This window comes from Notamacropus eugenii, chromosome 1, assembly GCF_028372415.1.
Source record: "Notamacropus eugenii isolate mMacEug1 chromosome 1, mMacEug1.pri_v2, whole genome shotgun sequence".
In the NCBI taxonomy this organism is placed as follows: Eukaryota; Metazoa; Chordata; class Mammalia; order Diprotodontia; family Macropodidae; genus Notamacropus; species Notamacropus eugenii.
In genome coordinates this window covers 744631864-744648874 of record NC_092872.1, presented here as the reverse complement: position 1 = coordinate 744648874, position 17011 = coordinate 744631864, and the positions used below count along the sequence as shown (strand labels likewise).

The window sequence follows — 17011 nt, the reverse complement described above, 5'->3', positions numbered from 1 at the left end:
AGGAGGGAGAGAGAATGAGAGAGGGGAGGAGAGAGAAAGTGAGAGAAAAGAAAAGGAGATAGAGAAGAGAGAGAGAGAGAGAGAGAGAGAGAGAGAGAGAGAGAGAGAGAGAGAGAGAGAGAAAGAGAAAGGATAGAATCACAATGACTCAAAATCCGTGGTATTTAAGGATGATTAGAGAGAGAGATTTTACAAATGAGGAAACTGAGGGCAAGAAAACCTGACTAACTTCATAGCATCATAACTCTGAAATTAGAATAGACTCTATAGATACCAAGTTCAATTTCATTTTATAGAGGAGGAAACTGAAACCTGCAAAGTTGAAATGACTTGAAATTATTTACCCCAAGTCACACATGGAATAAGTGCTGACATTCCAAGTCAGGATCTCTGACTCTACTTTCAATGTTCTTCCTGCTTTTATCACTGTTTGTATGTAGAGATAATGCGGCATAGTAGCTAAAGACCCGCCCTCCATACCAGGAATAACTGGATTCAATCTTACCTTCAACATATATCTGCCATGTTACCTTTACAAGTCACTTAACATCTCAAACAACAAGGATTTATTAAGTGCTTACTGTATGCCAGACACTGTGATAAGTTCCAGGAATGTAAAGAAAGGCAAATAGGTGGTCCCTGCTTTTAAGTTACATGCCAATAATTATGTTTGTACTAGCTAAGGATTGTACAGATGAACTATTTCAGGTAGAAGATGCTGCAGGAAAGGAGGGAGGGAAGTAGACCAGAAAAGACCTCTTGGAGAAGGTAGAAATTGCTTGTACATGTGAGCTCCTTTAGGCACTATTCTTTGATACAGTTGCAGAAATGCCAGCAATAGTGGTAAGAAAAGAAAGAAATTAAAAACATAAATAGCAGGCAAAGAGGAGAGGGAACCATCTTTATTTGATGATGACATGATGGCTTAATTAGAAAATGCTGGAGAATCACCAAAGAAACAATTGATACAGTTAAAACCTTCAGCAAAGTTGAAGGCTAGAAAATTAACCCACAAAACCAATACTATTTGTACATAAGAACAAAAGACAAGAGGCAACCATAGAAAGGGAAATCCTATTAAAACAACTACAAAATACACGAATATTTGGAAGTCTACCTACAAAAGCATAAAAATATACTTGTATAGATTCAACTGCAAAAATTTTGTTGTTCTTGGGTTGTGTCCGTTGTACCTGTGACACCATTTAGAATTTTTGTTCAGTTATTTCAGTCATATTCACCTCCATATGACTCCATTTGGAGTTTTCTTGGCAAAGATATTGGAATGGTTTTCTATGTCATTCCCCAGCTCATTTAAAGTTGAGGAAATTGAGACAAGCAGGGTTAAGTGACTTGTCCAGGGTCACACAGTTAGTAAGTGTCTGAGGCTGGATTTGAACTCAGGTCTTCCTGACTCCAAACCTAGACCTCTATTCACTGCATGACCTAACTATCAAAATAGTTACAGCAGCATTTTTGTGATAGAAAGCAATTGGAAATGACACAGATGCTCATTGATCAGAGAATGGTTATGTAAATTGAATGAAATATTATTGTCCTGCAAGAAGCAGCACATAGTGAACACAGAAAATCCTGGAAAGATTTACATGTACTGATACAAAGTAAAGTAAGTGCAATCAGGAAAACATACTCAGTAACTGCAACAATGCAATGGAAATGACTACAAAGAGTTTGAAACTGAGTGTGAAAAATTAGAAAGAACAAGTTTGAGATCAAAGAAAAGGAATAAGGAGACCCCTCCCATTACTCCTACTTTTTATAGGAGGTCCATAGGAGTGGAACCTGCCATGTGATAAGGATTTCATTGAATTTTTCTCTTGTTTTATTTTTTTAAATCATGTTTATGACAGATGGATGAGCGAGATACAGCAGGAAATCTAGGCAATGCAGAAGCAAACTAAATCAACCACAATCTATTTTTCAGAAGAAAAGGAGTTTTATTAGAATGATGAGAACAGAAACCAGATTATAGGACTTCAAGAAAGGAAGGGTTGAGGAGAGTGGACACAATGAATACATATCTAAAGTTCAGGAATGGAAAGAAGGGGGGAAATGGACAGTAACTCAAGTGAGTAGTAGGGTCAAATAACATATAATAAATGTAATATATTAAATAAATAAAAATTTAAATAATTAAAATAAAGTGAAACATAATTAAAAATTGAATAATAAAAAGAATATATAATAAATGTTTCCCTCTCAGAGAATGGCATCTCCAATAGGCAAGAATTATTTTATGTATTGCTTTGTATCCTTTAACACCTAACAATTCCTGGAAACATTAAGAAGATGTATTTCTGTTACACCATTGTAGATAGGCAAGATGTGCTCACTAATCAATCAACCAAGAAACATTGTCTATTGCATCTACTGTGCTATGTGTCGGGAGCTTTTGAGATACAAATACGAAAGTAAGACAGTTTAACCTCAAGGAACTTACATTCTACCAGGAGGATACAATGTATTCCTAGATAAGTAAATACAGAATATGTAACAAAATAGTCACTAATTTAGAGCTGAAGGTCTTAATAGTGGGAAGGGATCAGAAAAGGCTTCTTAAGGAGATGACATTGGAATTGAGTTTTTCAAGGAATCAGGGATTTCACGAGAGGGAAGAGATATTGGAAGTGCATTTTGGGTCTGAGAGACCTTCACATGAAGGTAGAGAATGCAATAGAATCACTGGGGAAGTCCAAGGCAGTTCGACTGGAGCAGAGAGTGTGTGAGGGGAAGGAATGTAGACTTAGATTAGAAAGACTGACTGGAGACAGATTGGGAAGGGCAAACAGAGGAGCTGGTATTTTATACTAAGGGTGCTGGGGAGCTACAGTAGCCTCTTGATCAGGAGAGTAGTGATAGTTGGGCTTTACATAGCCATATTAGGGTTTGCAAAGCTCTACATATCTCTTAGTTCATTTGATCTTCACAACAACCCTGTGAAATAGATGTTACTGTTAACTCTGTTTTATAGGAATCAAAACCAAACCAAGTATCAGTTAAGTGACTTACCTAGGATCATACAGCTATAAATCTAAGGCAGGATTTGAATTCAGGCTTTTCTAACTTCAAGTCCAATACTCTATCTATTGAGCAATCCATGTACCATGTATGTGATCAAATTCACATCTGGAGAAATAATTTTACAGAAATAAGGAAAGATGTTGGATGTTAGTCAACAAACATTTATTAAGCTCCTACTGTGTGCTTGGCATTTACTAAGTCCTGGAAATATAAAGAAAGGCAAAACAATAACAAAACTCAGTCCCTGATCTCAAGGAGATCACTATTTAATGGAGCAGACAACATAAACAACTGTACAAACAGGTTGTTATGTACAGGAGAAATTGTAACTGTGGAGAGAAAGCGCCATCATTCAGGAGACTTAGAAAAGACTTTCTCTAGAATTTAGCTATGAATTGAAATGGACCAGGGAAACCTGGGGGCAGAGCTAAGGAGAGGGGGAATTCCAGGTATAAAGGGCAGTCAGAGAAGATGCCTGTGAAGGGAAGGTTTCATTCCAGGAATATGCAGGAGGCCGGAGCCACTGCCTTGTAGCATCCATAGAGAGAAGTAAGGTATAAGCAGACTGGAAAGGTAGGGAAGGGCTTGGTTATGAAGGGCTCTGAACTCCAAACAGAGGACTTTATATTTGATCTTCAAAGTAATAGGGAGCCACTGAAGTTTATTGAATGAGAGAGTGGGGTAATGGAATGTTTGGAACCTGAATTTTAGACAGATCAATTTGACAGCTGAGGGGAGGATGGATTGGAGTGGAATTGTCAATAGCCCAGGTGTGAGGTAAAGAGGGCCTGCACCAGGGTAGTGAAGGTGTCAGAGGAGAAAAGGTGGCCTAGGTATATCTGAGAAATGAACCAAAGGTAGAATAGATGAGACTTGTCAACCTTTTGAGTATGAAGGATGAGAGAGGTAGAGGTTGAGGAGCAGAACCGGGGATAGAGAAGATAGGCACGGAAATAATCTATATTAATTGCTAAGAATTCAGTGGTATTCAAATTAACATACATTTATTAAATATCTAGTACGTTGTGACCCTCTGTGACCCTGTGAAAGTCACTTAACCCTGTTTGCCTCAATTTCTTCATCTACAAAATGATCTGCAGAAGGAATTGGCAAACCACTCCAGTATCTTTGCCAAGAAAACTCCAAATGGACTCACAAAGAGCTGGACATGAGAGAACACTAACAAAACTAGACTAGATGCTGAGGATTCAAAGACAAAATAAAAATATCTGTGCTACCCTCAAGGGGCTAACAGTCTCCTGGGAGTTAACAACATTCATCTAAATAATATGAAACATATACAAGGTTGATACAAAATATGTGGGTGGGGCACAGCACCCTCAGCAAATGCCTCTTGGGGAAGGTGGTGCTTGAGATGGGTCTTGAAGGGGATGGGAGTTTCCAAGGGGCAGAGATAAGAAGAGAAGAGGTCAGAAGAGACATTCCAGGCTTGTGGGCAGAACTTGTCTGAAAGTATGGATGCAGGAGATGGCATATAGTAGATGAGGAAAAAAAACTAAGTGTATTTGGCTGGAATGGACAGTGCATGAAGAGAGAAAGCATGAGAAATCAGACTAGAAGAGATGGTACTGGGAAAAAAAACATTTTATCAGTTTTCTCATCTATAAAATAAGGGGTTGGACCAGATGACCACCACAGCCAGGGGTGTGCTGGTGAATGTTTAACAAGCAGCTCACTAGAGGGAAAATATACAAAAGACATACTTTCAAGTATAACTGCAGTATTAACATTTTCTCCATTACTTCCTATAGTCTAGACAACCAACAAAAGAATCAAACAAGCCCACCGTTGTAGCATTTGCTGATTTCTGGGGTGTAAATTCTGATGGTGAATATTTAACATTAGGCTCTCCTCAGCCAATTCAAGCTGCCTTCAGTCAAGCAAAGCTCCCTGCTCTAAATATATAATCTTACGCTTTGACTAGAAAGGGGATTATATCTTACTTGAACTTCTCCACATTCTGTCATTTTATGCCGATCTAGGGTTGAAAATTCACTTAGCCTCTAGCCCAGCACTGCCAGGTTTGTTGCTGGCAAAACAGCAGCTCCGAAGGAGTCTTTGCACGCATAAAGAGGGGTTTTTTTTCCTGTCTTCTGTGCCAGTGGTTCTATTTTGGCCACCTAGAATCTCACCATTACTAAGATGGAAAAAAGACAACAAAATGGTGGGTATAGACCGAATGTCAAGGACAGGCAAGATGTTCAGCAGATTTTTTTTAAGTATTAAAGGCAAAACTTGACCTTTAAGCAATTTTTCAGCTACCAATGGAACTTGTTTTCTGCAAATATGGTTTGAATGAATCAATCCCCTTCCCTTCCTCTTAAAAAAATGCCATTTAGTGGTGAAGGTAATTTCAGTCTGGTTTAAGACTCTTCTCCTGCCAAGTTCCACAGGGCCCAAAATGTCCAAGATAAAAAAAGAAACACCCCTGGAAGGGCGCTGGTACAGTCCATAGCCAGGGTCATAATTTAGTGGCATTTTTTTGTTTCCACACGAATGACCTAGTGTATCTCTGCAGCTGTGCTCAGCTTCCAGCCCAGCTGCTTTGGATCATGGTAAAGGTACAGGCTCCAGCTCATCATGAACCCAGATATGCCTCAGAATTTACATGCTAGGGTCAAAGGCATGTCTTGGGAAAGAAGCATTGTATAAATTAGCTTCTCCTGCCTGCTTCAAGGTTTGAGGTTTTGCTACTGTGTTGACTGAGCATCTCAAATCTGCCTGACATCCATTCTAAAGCCATCCAACTCTCATTTTGCTATATGTCCAACAGTGTGCCTTTGGAAGCAAATAAGAGACATGTGTTCATAATATCCCTACTGTTAATTCATTGAAATGTTCTTGGATGATTGCCATTGACAAGAGCCATACTGAAAACTCTATGGTCCCAGCCAAGTCTTCATTTGAATAGCTTCATGTAGCAGCCCTAAGATTTTCCCCAGACTTCCTAATGGAAAGGCTCTTCCTAAGTCAATCAATTAACATTTATCATGAGCCTACTAAGTGCCAGGCACCATGCTAAGCACCAGGAATACAAAAAGAGTCAAAAGACAGTCTCTTCCCTGAAGGAGCTCACAATGTAGTGTAGGAGACAGCAAGTAAACAAAAATGAACAAACAAACCATCTACAAAATGGAAAGAAAATAATTCAGAGAAGAAAGACGCTGGAATGAAGAGGGGCAGGGAAGGGCTTCCTATAGAAGGTAAGGTTTGGGTTGGGGATTAAAAGAAACCATGGAAGCCAGGAGATAGGCATGAGGAGGGAGAGGACCCTAAGCAAGGGGAATAGGAGGAGAAAATTCCTAGAGCCAAAAGATAGAGGGTCTGGTTCAAGGAAAAGCAAGGAGGCCAGTGTCACAGGAACAAAAAAGTATATATTGGGGAATAAGGCACAAGAGGACTGGAAAGATAGGACCAGACTAGGCTATGAAGGGCTTTGAATGTCAAACAGAGGAGTCTGTATTTGATCCTGGAGGTGAGAGGGAGCCCCTGGAGCTTATCAAGTGGGGAAGGTGGGGTGATATGGTCAGGCCTGTGTTTAGGAAAATCATTTTGGTGGTTGAGCAGAGGATGGATTGGAGTGGAGAGAGACTTGAGGCAGGCAGATCACGACCCCCAGCATTAATGTAAGTGTGAGGTGATGAGGGCCTGTGTCAGTACGGAGAGAAGGAGGCATATTTGGGAAACATTCCAAAGATTAAATCAATAGACTTTGATTGTTGATTGAATAATAGGGGTGAGAGATAGTGAGGAGTCAAGAATGGTAGCTAGTATGTAAGCCTTAGAGACTGGAGGATGGTGCTATTCTCTATAGTAATAGGGAAGGTGGGAGGGGAGAGGGTTTCAGGGGAAAGATGATGAGTTCAGTTTTGCAAATGTTGAATTTAATGTCCACTGGTCATCCAGTTTGAGATGTGTGAAAAGCGGTTAGAGATGTGAGATTGGAGGTCGCTTGGGAGTGTGGTACAAGGTGTCTTTTTCTGTAATCAAGTAATGGAGCAGAGAATTGCTAGGGGAGGCAGGAAAGTGAGTAGGCCTGAGATCTATGCCCAACCTTATCCCCTACCTTGGGAAAATCCCTTGTCCTTTAGGGGTATTTAATCTGTCCTCTGGAAAATTAGAGGAATGATCTCTCTATCCCACATTCTGTCCCCTTGCCCATCCCTTCCTTTTCTAGATTTGTTAGGAGAACTGATGAGAATATACACCTACTTCCATCCACCCAATCATATCATCTCTATCATTTCAACCATAATTCTAGTTTCAACTTCTCAGTTCTTGGAAGGGTTCCCAAAGGGAACTGTGGTCCCAAGTACCATTAAAGCCAATACATTCCATAGGACTTCAATTCAGAACACTGGCTAAGATTTTTCTATGGTACGCTAAGTTTTCTGTAGTGTTTTGTGATAAGGTGAGTACAACGAGCATCATTGTCTCTAATAGATAAGTAAATGGAGGAAATCATGACATCCCGTGTGAAGGCCACTGGCTTTGGAGTTCGAAGATTAAGGTCCAAATCTGCCCCTATAACTTAATACTTGGGTATTTGAACAAGTTATTTAACCTTCTGTACCTTGGTTTCTGGGCAGCCAGGTGGCCCGGTGGATAGAATGCTGAGCTTGAAATCAGGAAGACCTGAGTTCAAATGTGACCTCAGACACTTACCAGCCGTGTGATCCTGGGCCAAGCGACTTAACCTTATTTGCCTCAGTTTCTTCATCTGTAAAATGAGCTGGAGAAAGAAATGGTAAACTGCTTTTCCAAGAAAACCCCAAATGGGGTCACGATGAGTCATGAAAATGACTGAACAACAACAAATCTCAGTTTTCTCATCTTTGAAATGAGGGTGTCCAAGTAGATGGTCCCCAAATTGCCATACAACTGTAAATCTTGTTCTAACATCCTATGACCACCTGGGTTCAGTTTCCTCAAATGTAAAATGAGAGGATCAGTCTAGATGGCCCCCAAAAGTCCATTCCAACTCTTAATCTATGAACCTAAAATCCAATTATTGGGAGGACCTCAGTTCAACTTCAAAATGAACAGATCAAGCTAGATAGTCTCTCAGGCCCCTTATAGCTTGTAATTCATGATCCTATGAACTTGGACGAAGCACTTTACCTTTCCAAGCCTCAGTTTCTCCACCTCCAAAATGAGAGGGTTGACCTACATGACCTCTAGCTCTTAATTTATACCCCTATAGTCCTGTGTCCTCTCTGGATCTCATCCTTCTCATTTGTAAAATCACTCCTAAAATCCCCAACTCTAATCTATGTTTCTATGATCCTATGTACTTTGTGAGCTAGTTTCCTTATCTATAAGTGAGAGACTTAGACTGGATTAGGTCTTTCTAAGTTCGCTTTCAGTTCAGATCAACACTCCAATAAGCTTATGTTTTGTCCAGTAAAGGCAGAGTCAGGACTTGAACTTGAGTCTTCGTGACTCCATGTGCCGTGTGCTAGCTGCCATACAATGCTGCCTGTATACTGTTTACATGCTTCTTTATCAGGGCAGCTAGGGGGTACAGTGGATAGAGTGCTTCACCTAGTCAGCAAGACTAGTTCAAATCCAGGCTCAGATACTCCCTAACTCTATAATCCTGAGCAAATCCCTTAACCTCCATTTGCCTCAGTTTCCTCAGCTGTGGAATGGGGATAATAACAGAACCTACTCACAGGTGTTGTGAGGATGAAATTAGATAGTATTCATTGAGCCCTTAGTACAATGCCTGGAACAGAGTAGGTGTTTAATAAATGCTTGGCCCCTTCCCTAACTCGTTATTTGTGCATTTGTGCACAGTCAAAGGACCATACATTAGAACCAGATAGGACCTTTGAAATAAGAGATTCCAACCCTCTCATTTTAAAGAAGGAAAATGACAGCGACAGAAGGGTTTACTCAAGTTCAACAGCAGGTAAACTGAGTCCTGGCAAAGTCAGGAGTCTTGCTTTTTCATCAAGTGTGTCTTCCCTCTGGCCCCATAAAGATTTCAGAAAAGTAAAAGAAGCCCAGCCACAAGCGGTGCTGAGGCAGCTGGATTCCAAGAACAGCACAGGGGCAGGAGGAAGGCAGACCAGCTGCCATACAGGAGGAGCCAAGTGCTTCCTCAAGGCAGGGTGCTCCTAGAGGAGTCCTAGGCACCTCACCCACACTGGGGATTATTCACAAACCACAAATTCAAGAGCTCCTGGATCCCCAGCTCCCAGTATATACCAGTGAGTCAAGATCCCCCTTCTGTAAGAGGATCTTCCTTATCTACTGTCAAGTTCCCCCCTGCACCCTGAAATACTTTTCTGCACATTTCATATACATTTTGTTTTATATATAGACCAGTTCCTGCCTTCAAGGAGCTCACATTCCAGTGAAAGACAATATGCAAAGAACTATGTACAAAGAAAATAAGGGAAATCAAAATTGAGGGAAAACTCAGGGGAAGACATTAAGATTAAGGAGGGCAGGGGAGGCAGGACTTAGCTGAGACTCAAAGGTAGGCAGGAAACCAGAAGGCAGAGATGAGGAGCGAGAGAGACTCCTTGGCCAAAGGGAATAGTCAGTGAAAATGCCCAGAGATGAGATATGGAGTGTCAACTTCAAGAAACAACAAAGTCATTACAACAAAGTTCTTTACTTTGATCTTTTAAAATAATCATAATAAAAATAAGTGCCAAAGTCAATACTTGTGTACAAGTCAATTGAATCTAACCCTTGCTCTAAGGAAAAAGCCATGGGACAGAAGATCAAAGGACCAGACCCCGAACTTGGCTGTTGATATATCAAGTGACCCTTTGTAAACCTTTTCTGCTCTCTGGACCTCAGTTTCTTTACCTATAAAAATAGGGCATTGATGTAAATTACCTCCAAGGCACCTTCTGGCTCATAGAGATCATGATTCTTTGGATTCTCCTTCTTCTACTTTCAAATCAGTGTGTCTTTTGGGTTCCAGAAACACCCATACCAGCCTCTCTTTATCCGAGAAGCTGGTTTCATGAGTTTCTTCAGCCAAAAAACAAACAACAAAAAAACATTTTTGGCCAACAGAAATTCTGGTGATGAGTGTCTGTTGGCATAACTGTCCTGGACCTCAGGTGACTGACAGACACAGTTCACCAGACTATACTGAGACACTTGTCAATGAAGTAGGACCTATCATAGCTTCAATTCTGCTCGTGTAGCCTCTGAGAACCCAACGCCACCTCCATTCTCTTTCTTACATGTACTGCATTTTAGACAATATACTATAGGTGACTTGTACCCATCAGACATTCATTGTCATTTGACTTTCTCACATTGTGGATTTTCCTGTGATCATGGTGTTCCATGACTTACAGCCGTATTATTACCAAGAAATTGGGGGAAGTGTGGAGGGGAGAATTACCTGTGATTTTACTGGAAAACTCAGTGTAGAAACTCCCTCCACTGGTGCGGAGGATCAAAGATTTAGTGTTGGAAGGGATATTAGAGGACATTGAGTCCAATCTCCCCATTTGTCTTTACAATGTTGTCATTTTACAAATTCTCAATTCTAATCATTTCACTCTGAGTCAGTTCATAAGTCTTCCCAAACTTCTCTGAAACAATCCTCTTTATCATTTCTTACAGCACAATAGTGTTCCATTACATTCATATACCATAAATTGTTCACCTGTTCTCTGTTCGTTGACCACTCAGTTTTCAGTTCTTTGTCATTATAAAAACTGCTGTTTTTAATATATATGTACCCATAGGTCTTTGTCCTCTTTCACCTCTTTGAGGTATAGACCTACTAATAGTATTGCTTAGTCAAGGAGTTGCTCCTTCAATAATTTTGGAGGCATAATCCCAAACTGCTTTGCAGAAAGGCTGGATCCAATTTTAAATTCCTCATTTTAAAAATTAGGAAACTGCAGCTGAGAGAAGGTATCTATTGCTCAGGGTCAGACAGCTGTAAGTTTCTGAGGCAGGATTTGAACTTAGGTCTCCCTGACTCAAAATCTAGCAGTTTGTCAAAGCAGAGGTACTAAGCTATACCTCTTCTCTCACTTATAATCTTAAAGAGTTGCTCTGGGGACATGATATGGGTAACTTGCTGATGGTCACACAGGTGGTATGTTCACATACCATATGTTCACACACAGATTCTGGTTTTGAGCCTGTGTCTTTGGGGCGTTAAGCCTGGTTTTCATCTCCTATGATAAACTGACTCTCATTGGGACATGATTATTGTTTAAAAGACTTTTGCTCCAAGGAAGTTTATTGACAGCTTTGTGAATTTTTCCAAAACTAGGTCTCATCTCCTGCTCATAGGTAACTAAGTAGCATGGTAGATTGGGTGCCAGACTTGGAATGAAGGAGATCTAAGTTTCAATTCTTCTTCATATGATTACTAGTCATGTGACCCTGGGAAAATCACTTAACCTCTCAGCCTCAATTTCCTCTTTGGTAAATAGGGATCATAATAGTATAATAGCACCTTCCTCACAGGGTTGTTGTATCAGATGAGATTTTATATAATCAAGTATAGTTATATACACATGTGTAAGTATATACATATATGTTTGTATATACATGTATGTATGTATATAAACACAATAGAGTTCTTTAAATTTTAAAAGTAATATAAGTTTAATTATTTATTATTATTAATGATAATGATAACTCTGGGCCCAGTTAGTCATCCACCTGCAACATCTGTGAAATAAACACAGAATTAAGCTTAGATATAGATATGTAAGCAGATAATGTATATGCTCTTAGAGACTAAAATAATAGGCTACCCATCTAATAGCATGCAATAAGGTGAACACTAGGCACTCTTCATCCATTTAGTCTTTTCTGTGTGGATGGCTAGATGAATCTCATAAGTAGCCTTGAATCTCATTGAAGAGGTCTTGTGGTAATGTGGTACTGAAAGCAGTAGACACAGTGTCTTCAACAAATGGGAAAATCTATAGAACCTCACTCTTTATAAGGACTTCTACTTCAATCTGGATTTTATAGAGGATCTCCCCCATGGATTGGCCATAAAAAGCCATTAAACTGGTGAGGATAACCATAGAATTATTACGATCATTAGTAATATAAATCCTATTAAATATTCCTCCAATGTCTTCTACAATATCTCCTACTGGTGTGGAAGTGGCCATATGTATGGGTGTGCATGTGCATGCGTATATTCTTGTGACGCCCAAAGGGAATATGAGTGGCTTGGGATGGAGTGTAACACCAAAGCAAAACCATCCAAAGCAGTCAGATTCAATGTGGAGGAAAGAGTGCTTGCTTCACCACACCTTGGTGAGGCAACCAATATGAGGTGAAGACAAGGAGCAAGCGCATTCAAGGTGTGGGAGAGTTTATGCAAGGGGAGGAAATGGAATAAGTCTACCTGGTCCTTTCCATTTTTCAAAAGCTATTTGCACACAACAACTCTCTGAGGTAGACAATGTCAGTATTATTCACCCAATTAGACAAATGATGAAAGCAGAAACATTAAATGACTCACCCAAAATAATACATCCAAGAAAAAGAAGAGCCAGGATTCCAGCCATGTCTACTTTTGCCAAGTCTGACAGTGTTCTTACAACTAGACTAACTGACTTTCTGGGAACTAGAAGTAACCAACTGTGGTACTTTGCAGCTAAGAAGAAATGAAATGGGTCTCCTTCTTCAAGTTATTATGTGTATGTTTATGAAGGAAGGAAATTTACATGACGTAAATTGCCCAAGTATAGTTCTCAGTTCGAATACAAAGGCAAAACACGCCTTCAAGTTTGCATTCTTATCAGAGGAGATACCTATGGGAGAGCACAGGAGAGCAGAGAATCGAGATAAATGGCAAGGCCAGTGGTTCTTATCTGTTCTAACTTATCTATTTACATATTGTCCCCACCAGGAGAATGTAAGCCCCTTGAGAGCAGGGACATTTTTAAAATTTTTGCTTTGTCTTTTTCTCCCCAGTACCTGGTGCAGTTCCTAACAAAAAGTGTGTGCTTGATAGGGACTTGATGGATTGAGTTGGAATACATCGAATTTTATTCCATTTCCTTTTATTTCAATTCAATTCAATCATAAAAGCGGAAGTAAATCTTGTACTCTCTCCTAGAATATCAGAGCAACTCTGCCTCCTTGCTGCCTTCTACCTTAGACAGCTCCCTGGTATCATTTTTGCCCACAATATTATTGCCATAGACGTCTTACTGATTTCACTGTTTCAGCCTCCTTTGAGGTCCCCATGTGTACAATTAACACACTCTTTTGCTCTTACTATTCACAGGTGTGACCTGGGTTGTCCTTGCCCAGGCCCCCTTGTTATTCAGAGGATTCTTCTCTCAGTCCAGGCTTGCTTCAACAAGTCTCTGCTTCCAGAGATGTGGTGAAGCCCTTGGCTGTCCCATTCCTTTAAAATTCATTCTATCTTGTGATTGTACAGAAAGTGATCAGCAGTCAGAAAAGTGGAGTTATTAAGTGCCTATTACTATTAATCATTACTAAGTGCCTGGCATTGTGTAAGGCATTAGAGATACAAAGATAGAAGATATTCCTCAAGGACTTTACATTCTATTGGGGGATACAGCATGTATATATCCAGTTGGAAACCTGGATGTTTCTAAGCATCTATAGCTTTGGAATCAAAGGCAAAATATCCAGCTTTCAAATTGAATTTCTCATCAGAATATATGCTTTCCTGGGGTGGAGGAGAGGAAGATGGGGAGAAAATTTGAAATTCAAATTTTTGTGAAAGTGAATGTTGCAAATTCAAAATAAATAAATTTTTTTAAAAATTTCCCTTTTCGTTATACTATGGACAGAGATATGCATTTAGAAATTTTTTTCTATGTCCTAGTGCATAGAGTGCTGTATTTTAAGTCAGGAATATTGGGGCTCTTATTCCACCTCTGTCACCCATTTTGCTTTGTGACCTTGGGCAAATTACTCAACCCCTGTCAGTCTCAGTTTCCTCAATTGTCAAATGCAAGGACTAATAGCATTAAGGCTCAAATGAGCTAATGTTTTAATGTAAAATGATTTACATACTTTAACAAACCAAATATTGTAGTCCCTGAAATTATAATAATGACATAGCATTAGAATGTTTACCTTTTAAAAAAAATCATTCCTCTCTATATTATTATATTGGGTCCCTGAGGTCAATTAGATGGCTGCTGTCATCCCTATCTAACAAATGATAAGGGGGAGGTGCCAAGATGGTGGAGTAGCATGGACTTGCTAGTGCTCTCCCCCCAAACCCAACCAAACACATGTAAAAAAAATGACTCTGAACAAATTCTGGAGCTGCAGAACACACAGCATGATGGAGTGAAGCAAATCTCCATCCCAAGACAGCCTGGAAGGTCATCCAGAAGTGTCTAACATGCCACAGTCCAGTGTGGGCCATGCTGGCACAGATAAGACCTGAGCATGGGATCTGTGGGAACTGAATCTTGGGCACCTTTGGTGGTTTCCAGACTTCATGACCCCAAAATGCCAAGGATAAATTGGAAGGTCAGTGGTAAAACCTATGGGACCTAGGTGAGAGAGTAGAGTGGTCTGGCCCCAGCCTCAGGGCAGAAAAGAGGGAAGGAGGCATAGGAACCCACAGGAGTAGCAGGGGCAGCTGCAGTGACTGTTTCTGGAGCTCTAGACCCACAGATCATGGAGGGGTTTGAGTGGCTGACAGTACACCCACCACCCCCACTGGAAGCAGAGAACTACCTTGACAAAGAGTTCAAAAGTCAAGTAAACAGCAGGGAAAATGAGCAAAAACCGAGGGGGAAAAAATGAGACTATATAATCTTACTTTGGTGACAAGGAAGACCAAAGTATATAAACAGAAGACAACAAAGTCAAAGCTCCTCCATCCAAAGTCTCCAAGAAAAGTATGAATTGGTCTCAGGCCATAAAAGAGCTCAAAAAGGATTTTGAAAATCAAGTAAGAGAAGCAGAACAAAAATTGGGAAGAGAAATGAGAGTGATGCAAGAAAATCATGAAAAATGAGTCAACTGCTTAGTAAAGGAGACCTTAAAAAATGCTGAAGAAAATAACGCTTTAAAAAATAGACTAACTCAAATGGCAAAAGAGATCCAAAAAGCCAATGAAAAGAATGCCCCAAAAAGCAGAACTGGTCAGTTGCAAAAGGAGGTCCAAAAGCTCATGGAATAAAATAATTCTTTAAGATTAGAATGGAGCAAATGGAAGCTAATGACTACGAAAAATCAAGAAATTATAAAACAAAGCCAAAGAAATGAAAAAATAGCAGATAATGTGAAATATCTCATTGGAAAAACAACTGATCTGGAAAATAGATGCAAGAAAGACAGTTTAAAAATGACTGGACTACCTGAAAGCCATGATGACAAAATTAGCCTAGATATTGTGTTTCAAGAAATTATCCAGGAAAACTGCCCTTATAGTCGAGAACCAGAGGGTAAAATAGATATTGAAAGAATCCACCAATCACCTTCTGAAAGAGATCCCAAAGGGAAAATGCCTAGGAATATGTAGCCAAATTCCAGAACTCCCAGGCCAAGGAGAAAATATTGCAAGCAGCCATAAAGAAACAATTTGAGTACTGTGGAAATACAATCAGGATAACACAGGATCTGGCAGCTTCTACACTAAGGGATTGAAGGATTTGGAATATGATATTTCAGTTGTCAAAGGAGCTAAGATTAAAACCAAGAATCACCTACCCAGCAAAACTGAGTATAATACTTCAGGGGAAAAAATGGTCATTCAGTGAAATAGAGGATTTCCAAGCATTCTTGATGACCAGAGCTAAATAGAAAATTTGACTTTCCAATACAAGAATCAACAGAAGCATGAAAAAGTAAACAGGAAAGAGGGACTTACTACAGTTGAACTGTTTACATGGAAAAATCATATTTGTAACTCTTGAGACTTTTCTCAGCATTAGAGTAGTTGGAGGGATTATATAGACAGACAGAGGGTAAGGGTAAGTTGAATAGGAAGGGATGATATTTTAAAAAAAATAAAATTAAGGGGTGAGAAAGGAATATATTGGGAGGAGGAAGTGAGAAATAAAATAGGGCAAATTATCTCACATAAAAGAAGCAAGAAAAAGCTTTTTCAATGGAGATGAAGAGGGGGGAGGTGAGAGGGGAAAAGTGAACCTTATTCTCATTGGATTTGGCGTAAGGAGGGAATAACATGCACACTCAATTTGGTATGAAAATCTATCTTACACTAGGGTGGGGAGGGATAATAGAAGGGAGGACAAATGGGAGGAGGGGGTAATTAGAAGTGAACACTTTTGAGGAGAGATAGAGTCAAAAGAGAGAATATAATAAATGGGGGGGGCAGGATAAGATGGAGGAAAATATAGTCTTTCACCACATGACTGTTATGGAAGTGTTTTGCATAACTACACAGGTATAACCTATAGTGAATTGCTTGCCTTCTCAGTGGGGATGGGTGAGGAGGGAGGAAGGGAGAGAAATTGGAACTCAGAGTTTTAAAAACAAATGCAATAATTTGTTTTTACATCCAGCTGGAAAATATGACATACAGGCAATGGGCGATAGAAATCTATCTTGCCCTACAAGCAAATAGAGGGGGTGAGGATAAGAGAAGGAAGGGGTGTGATAGAAAGGAGGGCAGATTGGAGGAAGGGGTAATCAGAATGCATGATGTCTTGGAGTGGGTGGAAGGTAAAGATGGGGAGAAAATTTGGAACTCAAAGTCTTGTGAGAGTGAATGTTGAAACCAAAAAGTAAATAAATAAATTTTTAAAAATTAAAAAAAAAAAAAAGAAACAGCAAGGAAGCTGGTGTCACTGGAACATGAAAAATATGAAAATGAGCAAGGTGTGAGAAATGTTGAAAGGTAGGAGAGGGTCAGAGAAGGAAGTACTTTTAATGCCAAACAGGTTTTATATTTTAGTCTACAGGTGATAAGGGTTTCAAAAAAGTTATCAATCTGCAATGGTAGAGAAATTTCTAGTATGGAGCCCAC

General features: G+C 39.7%; 1 protein-coding gene and 1 long non-coding RNA gene across 9 annotated transcripts in view; one reads left to right on the top strand and one right to left on the bottom strand.

Annotated features, from left to right (window-relative positions):
- ADRA1A (adrenoceptor alpha 1A) overlaps positions 1–17011 on the top strand; it is a 124018-nt gene that overhangs the window by 15325 nt on the left and 91682 nt on the right. The gene's annotated exons all lie outside the window — the stretch shown is intronic.
- The window catches only part of LOC140524039 (uncharacterized), a 62758-nt gene continuing 48870 nt past the window's right edge, over positions 3124–17011 (bottom strand). Inside the window, exon 3 of the long non-coding RNA XR_011973558.1 lies at positions 3124–11730. This is a non-coding gene — a long non-coding RNA (uncharacterized lncRNA). The remainder of the gene's footprint in view (positions 11731–17011) is intronic.